Consider the following 10,427-nt stretch of genomic DNA (forward strand, 5'->3'; position numbering starts at 1 on the left):
AGTTTGTGAAAGAGCAGAACTTGGTCCAGAGATTGTTCAGCAGACTGCAGATGTGGTGGTCAAGATCCGAGGCAGGATGAAGACCGCCCAAAGTCGCCAAAAGAGTTATGCTGATAAGAGGAGAAGTGATCTAGAGTTTGCCGTAGGTGATCACGTTTTCTTAAAGATAGCACCTATGAAGGGTGTTATGAGATTTCGGAAGAGAGGCAAGATCAGTCCGAGATTTATCAAGTCGTTCGAATTTCTTTACGGGTTGGGACACTAGCTTATCGTGTAGCCCTACCGCCGAATTTGGCCGATGTACACAATGTGTTCCACGTCTCGATGCTGAGGAATTATTTGGCGAATCCTTCACATATTTTGAGCTATGAACCGTTACAGTTGGCTCCAGATCTGTCATATGACGAAAGACCTGTCCAAATCCTAGACAGACAGGAGCGGATACCTCGGAACAAAGTAACCAAACTGGTCAAAGTCCAGTGGCTAAATCAAGCAGTGGAGGAAGCCACTTGGGAGACCGAGGCAAATATGAGAAGCCGTTACCCAGAATTGTTTGGTAAGATTTAATTTCGAGTACGAAATTTTTATAAGTGAAGGAGGAACTGTAAAGCCCAAATTCAGTACACGTATAACCCATATATTTATTTAATTGTTAAATCATTTATTTAATTTTAAGATTATTTTAGCGATGCATGTTTTATGAAATTACATTATTTTAAATTATCCATGCTTATGTGATGCACGTTAAAAATATTTTCTTGAGTTTCATGTTTCAGGCGATTATTCGATGCGGGATCGAGGAAAAGAGATCGGCGACGAGTTTGGCAATTTTAAAACGTGGTATTTTATTTTAAGTTAAGAATAGGGCATTTTAAATAATTTATTAAGTTTTAGCATTTTAAAATCTAATTTATTTATTTAGTGATTTTTAAGATTTTAAAACCTTTAAAGTTTAACAATGGTGTGCTTTATTTTAATTAGGGGATTTTGTAAAGTCAACCTTGAATTAATTTTAATTAACATGTCAAATGGGTATTAGTATTTTTAATTACACCCATTACCCCCTAATTACTCCTAATTAAACACACACACGCACACACGTTAACACTATAATCACACGCACACACACTTTTACACACATTAAAAACCGATAAAACGAACACACACATATTTCATTCAGATTTTTATTATTTTTGAGAGGAGGAAAATTAGGGTTCTCGACCTAGAATAGCAGCCGCCCCTTCCTCTGATTTTCCAGCAAGGTTTCGTTGAATTTTCATCAAATAAAATCATGCCACGTTTGTCCCGGATCGTCCCTCGCTTCTTTCCCGCGTTGGTATCGTCGGTTCGGTAAATTTTAATATCAAAAGGCATGTATATTCTGTTTTTCCTGCGTCGATCTAGTCATATTATGTGTTGTAATGTTTTTATGTGAGAAAATTTATGTGTGACATAAATGGTTTGAGCAGAAAATTGTTTGATCAATCTATGCAATGTTTTTAGATCTCAGAACTTCGTTTTTACTGTATTTTGAATTACTACGATTTTTCGGTTGAGATTTTGGGAAAAATTTTCAACATAAGAAATGTAGAACTTTTTGATACCTTCGATTTGATATAAAATTCTAAATATTTGTACAAAAATTGAGTGAGTTATGACCGTTTTCGTGGGACTGCTCAAACGGTGTTTTTCTGAAATATATGTTATTGATGTTCTTGAAGTTTTATTGTTGCAGACTTCGTTGGGGATCGACTGGTGATCGCTACTGCATTTAGGTATGCCGTTAATGATATTGAGATGGTTATTGACGTTTAGTTTAACGCACTTGGGAGAGTTAGTAGTCATAAAAATCGTTTTGTGGTCAAAATTCGTGTTCACGGGTTTATTTTGTTACTTGTGATGCGTGGTTGTTTTGGGACAATTGTATAAGCTGGAGTCAGTGCTATAGTATCCTAGGATGGGTCTCGAGGTGTCGATTCATGGTCGGGATGATCGAGTTAGGGAGTTTAAGTCGCAAGCACAGGAAATTTCGTTGGTTTGCTCCTCCCGCAGGTACACGGACCCGGGGATGGACCCTTACACGAGGTCCATGCCTTTGTTTCTTCCGAAGTGTCAAAATTTCCGAGCCTACATGGACCCATACACGGACCTTGGCACGGGGTCCGTGCCATCCCTTCTTTTTGAGCATGCCCCTACAGTAGGTACTCGGACCCTTACACGGACCCAGGCACGGGGTCCGGGTCCCCCCTTTTCTTCGAGACAAATTTTACAGAAGCTACACGGACCGGTAGCCGGACCTGGGCACGGGGTCCGTGTACTCCTGTTTTGGGAAAAAATTTATTGATTGTTTTGGGATTTTATGTCATGGTTTAGTACAATGATTAAACGAGGTCAAGTCACGAGTGAGCTAGGATGTCATAAGCTATTTATTTAATTCGGTAGTGAGCACGAATACCTACGTCTAAGTTTTAAGTGTTGGAATTCACGTTAGTATGTGCAGCAATGGCCCCAAGCAAGATCCAACGAATTTCTCAACGCCAAGTAAGTATGTTCGACGTGCAAAGAAAATAATTTTAAGTTTTTGAGGTATGCTAAATGTCTTGTGACCAAATTACGTATGAGATTGGAAAGCGGTAAAGTATAACCAGGGACCAATCCACCCCGTTAAATTATGAACGGGTTTAGATCAGGATTGGAAAGCGGTAAAGTATGACCAGGGACCAATCCACCCATTAAATTATGAACGGGGATCTCATGTATGTGGCAGTGGATCTTCTCTGTCAGCCCAGTACTGTGGTTTAGTCTTATCGGGCGCATTTATGTATAGGTCACTTGCTTTGAAACATGCCTCTACGCAAAATAATGAAGTTTATGTATGTACAAATATGCAAGCATGTTTAAGAAAAGTTTTATGTTGATGGCACATCTATGATATGTACGTATGTTCAAGCTTATGTATGCATGTTAAAGTTCAAGTATGTACGTTCTATTTTAAAGTTGCATATGATTTTATTTCGTATTACTTGTTAGTTCCAGTTTATACATGTTGAGTCATTAGACTCACTAGACCTGATCGATGCAGGTGAGGATGAGTTTGAAGAGATGAGAGGTGGGGACCAGTGAGCTGGCTTGGACTGAGCGGGAGGCTAAACCCGAGGACGGCCATGTCTTAAGATCTTATGAAATATTCAAAATACCCTGATTTCACGTTGTGATTACAATGTTTAAACAAGAATTTTTCCTTAGTAACTTTAGTTATGTTCACTCTTTTGCAAATATTTTCGGTTGGACAGTTCGTTTATGATCACAGAATGAAAGCTTATTGGTATTTATGAAATTTTTTTTTTCCGCAAATTTTAAAATAGTTCAAAACTACGGTACGTACAAGGAGTCTTTGAAATATGGTTTAAGTTTTGTTGGATTCGGGTTGAAATTTTGAGGTCCATGGTTGAAATTGTCATTTTACGCTCGGGTCGAGTTAGCAGTCCTGGCAGCGCCCTGATAACTAAAATTGCATGTTTAAAATGTTTATGTTTATTATGAATATGAATCTTTATTAAAATACGGAAAATACATTGCATGCTTTGTTTTAAGAAAATGTACGTATATGCTTTATTTTTATAAGTGATGAATACAATGACATATTTTTTAAGAAGGGGAATTGGTTGTGACGAACACGAACACGTAAAACCAAGGCTCAGTGGTTGAGTAAAACTGTCGTTGATGTCCCCGCTGCCGGTACCGTGGTTATACGTAAATGGATACATCGAATTAGATACGAAAGTCACAACTAATGATCTGAATTCAATAAAAGAAAATGAACACGTATATATTGATATGATGAGTTATGTTTGGACACGTTTATGCTTTGACGTTTTAGTTCATGCTTTTAAGATCATAAAATGTATTTTTATTACAGTACTTTTCACTGTTGCATGAATATATGTACTTGTTATCACGATTCAGGCGTGTTAAGTCTTTAGACTCACTAGTTGTGAATGATGCAGGTGAGCATGATGATGTGGAGACTGGAGGCGCCAAACATAGAGTAGGCGGAGCTGGGTGTGCGAATGTTAACCCGAGGATTATAATTTTCCGCACATTATATGTTCATGAGCCAGGAGTAAAACAATGTTTATTTTATATATTTTACATATTTTATACGTTGATGGTTTGGCAGGGTTTTGAACGTCACATTTGAGTTCTTTTAAAACAGCAGTTTAGGAATATGACGAGGTTAATTTATTTAATTGTAGTAATAATTTGACGAGGTTAATTTATTTAATTGTAGTATTTTTATTCAGTAGTTGAATGATTATTTTAAAACTCATGTGTTTGTGTAATTTTCGAAAATAGCTTACAAAAAAATTCTAGTAGTATTTTAGTAGTAGACTTTAAAGTTTTACTCTCGGTGCCTCATCTCTGTTTTGTTGGTTTATAAATATGTGGCTAGAGAGGCTGCTACTTTTTCTATCATGTCGACTTTACCAACTCTCTTATTGGAAGTTACTACCAGATCTGTGTCTGCCACCATTCACGTCAATTATTCTAGTGATATGTAAGCCAGTAGTCGGCCTTCTTGCATTTGTACTTACCATTTGCGCAATGAGGGAGTTTGATGTATTACGATATTTTTTACAGCTATTTTGAGCTATGGATCAACCCACAACTCTAGAAACTTTTCCACTAGCTGTTAAAGTCTTTCTTAAGATCGAAAAGTAATTGAAAACATCACTATCACAATCAAGCAAAAATGATAGTCCTTTGACCAAAACCTTTTTCGTTCGTGGCAGGTATTACTGAGACAATTTTTGACAGACCATATTTTGGTTAAACTCTCCATAGCAGCTTTATAATGAGCCAATGCATCTTTAACACATGATTTTTCATCTTTATATTTAAACTTGTATTCCAAATTTGACCTAGGTCACATTTCTCTTCCCAAACAGTCATTTGTATGTATGCATATTTTTTTGTATACTATTCTTGCAGATGTTTTCTATGACAGCTATACGCCAGGGGCTTGCCATACTCCCCCTGGTATTCTATCTCTTTAAAGAGAAACCCTTCATATGATGATAAATGCAACAAAAAAGTAAGATTCAATCTATTATTTTGTGTAGCATATCACTTGGGTCACATTTTCCTAGCCTAATAAGTCATTTGCATGCATTGCACTTTAGTTGGACTTCTTCTCCGAATACATTTCTCTGCATTGCAGTTCAGTCGGGTGCCTTACCCGCATATATTTTATTTACTACCTTGCATGTCATGGCTCAACTTTATGTTTGATGACTGTTGTCTTGACATTGTGGTCGTTGGATGTTGGTTGAGGAGTGAAGATGACTATATATGTGGTTTTGGGTGTTGGTGGAGAGTTGTTATGTCGGTACTTATATCCTGAGCTAATTAAGTCAACTACCTTATTTCATGTTTGGAAGTGTTAAAATGGATTATAGATGAGAAATCCGTGTTTTAAAGCTGAAGAGTCGCATTTCCAAGTTGTGGGGCGCTGGGGAGGTCTTTTTCTACCTCCGTAGTGTGCCCCCTGCGGTCTCAAAGGGGTTGTCTAACTCGTGGGGTGCTGGGAGATCATATTTAATCCCCCTAGCGCTCCAATGTCTGCTCAAAAAATTAATTTTTATTTTCAAAATTTTAAAGTAGTCAACATGAAAATTGTAGCTCTATGTTGTGACTTTTATTTTCAATTGGCCTTAATCAATTTGAAGATCTTACCAAAATATTAAGATCATTTTTTAAAAATATATCAGTATAGAAACAATGATACACATAACATACTTCGTTTGGGAGATTTAGGCCATTTTTTTAAATAAATTTGGACAAAACTCAAAACATAAAAGCTGTATATCTAAACCTTAGTAAAACGACCTTGACTTTGTTTTTCCAAATCATAAATCGTAACTCGAAAATTTTAAAATAAATAACTTAGCATTTCTAACAATCATAATAAATTAACATTTGAAATATCTAGTGCACCAAATAAAATCTTAAATCATCAACTAACTAAAACTCCTAAATCGACCTTTAAAAAGATCAATTAACAATAAAATAAAGCACAAAAATATCTATAATAAAATCATTAGCATAAATCTTTAAATCTTTTATCTATCTATCTAGTGCGGAAAACATAAAGGCCATCGGGTGTGTACTGCTTCACTCGATCTACTCAATCTTCAGCGGCTCCCATAAAATCATCAAATTATGCATCATACAAATTTAGTGAGTCTAAAGACCCAGCACGTTCTAAACTTGAGTAGCAAATAATACATATACATTCACACGCATTTAAAAAATATATTTTTATTTAAAATAGCTTTTAAAAATAAATAAATCATTTAAAATCATTTAAAAATCATTTAAGCATAAATCATATATCATAAATCATTTTAATCGTAAAGCTTTCAATCCTTTATCATTTTAGGTGAAATTTGATCCTTGAAAGTGACTAGCTTTTATCTTTGCTAGGCTCCATCATGGAAATACGATCGTCGAGATCTCTCTGGAGCTTTTTCCCATAGACGAGGTCCCTCTGCGACATTGACCCGTAAACGGGATCCCTCTTGGGCCTTGGCCCTCACGTCATCTCCATAAAATCATATATCATTTGTCACAGTCAATTCACACCGCTCAAAATTTTTTTTCCTTTACTTTTAAAATCATAAATCATCATAACTTTCCGAAAATAGCATTTATACTGTAAAAATCGCACAGTTTTTACCATAAATCCTAAAATATCCATAAATCATATAATTTCATATTTACATCAAAATCATCATTTTAAATCATAAAATATCATTTAACATGCGTTATGATCCCTAGAGACGCTGTCAAGCTTTTACGTATTTTCTCAAGTGTAAAATTACTGTTTTGCCTCTAGACGTAAAAATTCTCTATTTTATATTTTTTTGACTTTTAATGACATGGGCTTATCTCAAATAATTATTTAATCTTAAATAAAATTTTTCATAATTTTATTAAGCTTAAATCTAGGCGTTTCAATTAATTCTTTAATTAACGTTTCGCGAGGTGTTTAAATCCCGGATAATTACAAAACTCGTTATTTTGATCCCAAATTTTAAACATAACATTTTTATTACATATTCTACCCTATTGAGTCATGTAACACACCCGTGGACCCATGGTTCAAATTTTAGTCTTTTAAATTCGAAATATGACCCTTGCTTGAACCACCCGAGCCAACTCCTTATTTACTCGAGCCATGGTCCAGCCACCTCGAGCCAAACCCAAGCCAACCCACCTAGGCACCCTCCTGACCAAGCTCAGACCCAAGAACCTAGCCATATCTCGCTCAAACACTCCTGGACAGAGACCTTGTTCTGCATATGTGTGTGCGTGAGACTCCTAGGAGTATTAGGAATCCTATCTAGTCTAGGACTCTTCCAGCCTAGCCACCACCGAGACCACCTGACCCTAACCACCACTGGAACATGCCCAGACCCCACCAAGCCCATCCCAAGCAATTGAACCCAAGCAGCGAGCCACCTGAACACACAGCAGCCTGCACATCCCCTCCCTCACGTGCGTGGGTTTCCTTCGCATGGCCTCTTGCTCGAGCCACCACGAGCCATATCCCTTCCTACCCCTTTCTGAACCATCCTAAGCCATTGTCTAGACCACCTAGCCCAGCCCTAAATCGTGCCGTCCCCTGAAACTCTCGGCCATTCACAATTGCACTATCGGGAAGAGTCCTATGCAGTGAGGACTCTTCCCCAGCCCTGCTGCGCGAGTCCTAGCCCACTAGGAAACTACCAGGCCCTCACCCAAGACCATCCTCGAGCCTCAGCCAGCCCTAGACGAGCCCCCAAGCCCCATGCAAAGCAACCGCACCATTAGATCACCTTCAAGCACACAAACCAACACAAACTCACTGTTCCTTCTTCTATCTTTCCCACGGTTGTTCCAGCTTGTTCTTCCTTTAAAATTTGTCATGTTTTGTTCATATTTTATCATGTATTGGCAGCGTGTCCATTGGGTTTATAACGTTCTCCAAATAAACGTAAAATCGTTAAAACTTTGAAAAATACATATCCTACCGTAAAATAATCGAACACCAATATTTTTCATGCATAACCAATTAACACACAAATATTATGATTTGTATGATGTTTAAAATGGTTTAGAAAACATGTCTTTGCGTTTATATTACTCGAATACTCAATCTTCGATGAGGGAGCGACGTCGGACGACCGGACGACGAAGAACACAAGCTTTTTCCTTCCTTGATATTTTCGAAAATTGTAAGTGTGTGCAAGGTGTGATTTCGGTTGCTGATGCGATGAATTGTGGTGAATAAACACTATGTTTAGTTATTTATAGATTTAATTGTATGCTAATGGATTTTGGTTTTGGGTTTGCAAGCTTAAGGACAATTAAGTCTTCTTTAATTAATTAAATTGGGCCCAATAACACTTATTTAATTAAAACATAAAATTTTATAAAACTAGTTTCCCAAAAGTAATATTTTGATCTTTTAAAAAACACCTTGTTTGCCCAAAACCGGCTTCCCGTAAAAAATCGAGCTCGACTCGTAAAATAATTCGAAATCCAACATTTTTAGGAAAAATAAATCATTTTTAATCATATTAGGAAGCCTTGCCATTATTTAATGAAAAATAACTATTCTTGTCTTGGTAATCTCCGGTCTCCTTTCCCCTGCTTATTATCGAGTATTCGGGTAAAATCATTAATTTTATGTAATCATGTCATATTATCATTTAATCATGTAATCATACATTTAATCATATATTAAATATCATGCTAACATTTAAAATTAATTAATTAAAATAATTAAGCAATTAAAATAATTTACATACATGTTGTTTACGTAGGTTGATTTTTCGTACGTTACACTTAACTTTTTAGTTAAAATGGTCTCGTATCATTTAGACTAAAATATAAATTATTGTGTGAAATACCGTAATCGATGACGCTTATCGAGCCTGTACAAACATGCATCTCAAATATAAAATCGCATACAAATCTGCAACTTCTATACAACATAATATTTAATTAATTCTATATATATTTTCACTTCTGACACTTAACAACCAAACCAATTATCTCGACCTTTCAAGTTACGGGAATACCAAGTTCTTTATCAATTCAATATTACATGCATTCAATTCGAACCTGTTATGTTCATCATTTCTCATCAATATCACAACCAAGGGCGGAGCCACCTTATGGCTCACCCGGGCTGTAGCCCGGACGGTCTAGTGGTGGAGCCACATTCACATGTACCCGGGCTAATAGCCCAATTTTTTTTAAAAAAAATTTATATGTAAATTTTGTATAATTTTAGAATAATATGATATTAGTTCGGGTAGATCAATTTAAAATAGTAAAAGATTCTATAGTTTAAAATTCTAATCCGGATATGACAATATTTCTGGCTGCGCCACTTATCACAACACGTAAATAACTACAACATAAAGGCATAACTTAAACCCAATATAATGAATCACATAATATAACTATTAAATCATAATTAGAATAATATGTGTAAATCATTTGTAGGGATGACCGGACGTTACAATTCCTCACTCTTTTAAAAAAATTTCGTCTTCGAAATTTGATTAATCAAATAAATCTTGATATCGTCTGCTTAACTGATTTATTAAAAACATTTTTGAATCTACACGCTATCTGACTTATTCGAATCATTTTGAATCACTGATGAACTTCTTCTAATCTTCTTGCTAGTCTCAAATTTTTGGGGTTGAGCCTAATTGATTTGGGTTTAAATTTATTTTTGGTGCAAACACTAGGATTGTAATATGTAATATATATTATAATCCTCGATCCTGTCCAAATGGATTTCTTGTCCACGATCTCAGTTTAGGGATGACAATTAATCGAGTTTAAACTCAACACTGCATGAACAGGGAGAGTCTAAAACAAGTCAAACGGATGCAGAGCGGGTTCCATAAGTCAAGAACCAGGTCTGGGGTGGGTAATGGGTTTTAATTGACCCGTCTCGATATATATATTAATGATATATTTTTATTTTATATTATATTAATATTAATTAATAAATTTCTTAATCTCTATTCCTAATTCACATTATTTTCGTCTTTTGTTGCTAAATCTATTATCTATATAAAAGAGCCAATCTTTTAGAATTGTGAATTTACTTTTAAGCCATTCATTAATTAATAGAATTAATTAATTATTAATATTAATTCAAGAATATATAATCTATTTATTTCTATTACCTATATATTAATGAATTTTAATTATCTATTACCTATATTATTATTATATATAATCTATTTATTTCTATTACCTATATATTAATGAATTTTAATTATATATTACCTATATTATTATTATTATTATACCTAGATTAAAAAAAGTCAATATTTTTAGAATTGTGAAGAATATAT

This window comes from Primulina huaijiensis, chromosome 1 (assembly GCF_012295235.1).
Source record: "Primulina huaijiensis isolate GDHJ02 chromosome 1, ASM1229523v2, whole genome shotgun sequence".
Lineage (NCBI taxonomy): Eukaryota > Viridiplantae > Streptophyta > Magnoliopsida > Lamiales > Gesneriaceae > Primulina > Primulina huaijiensis.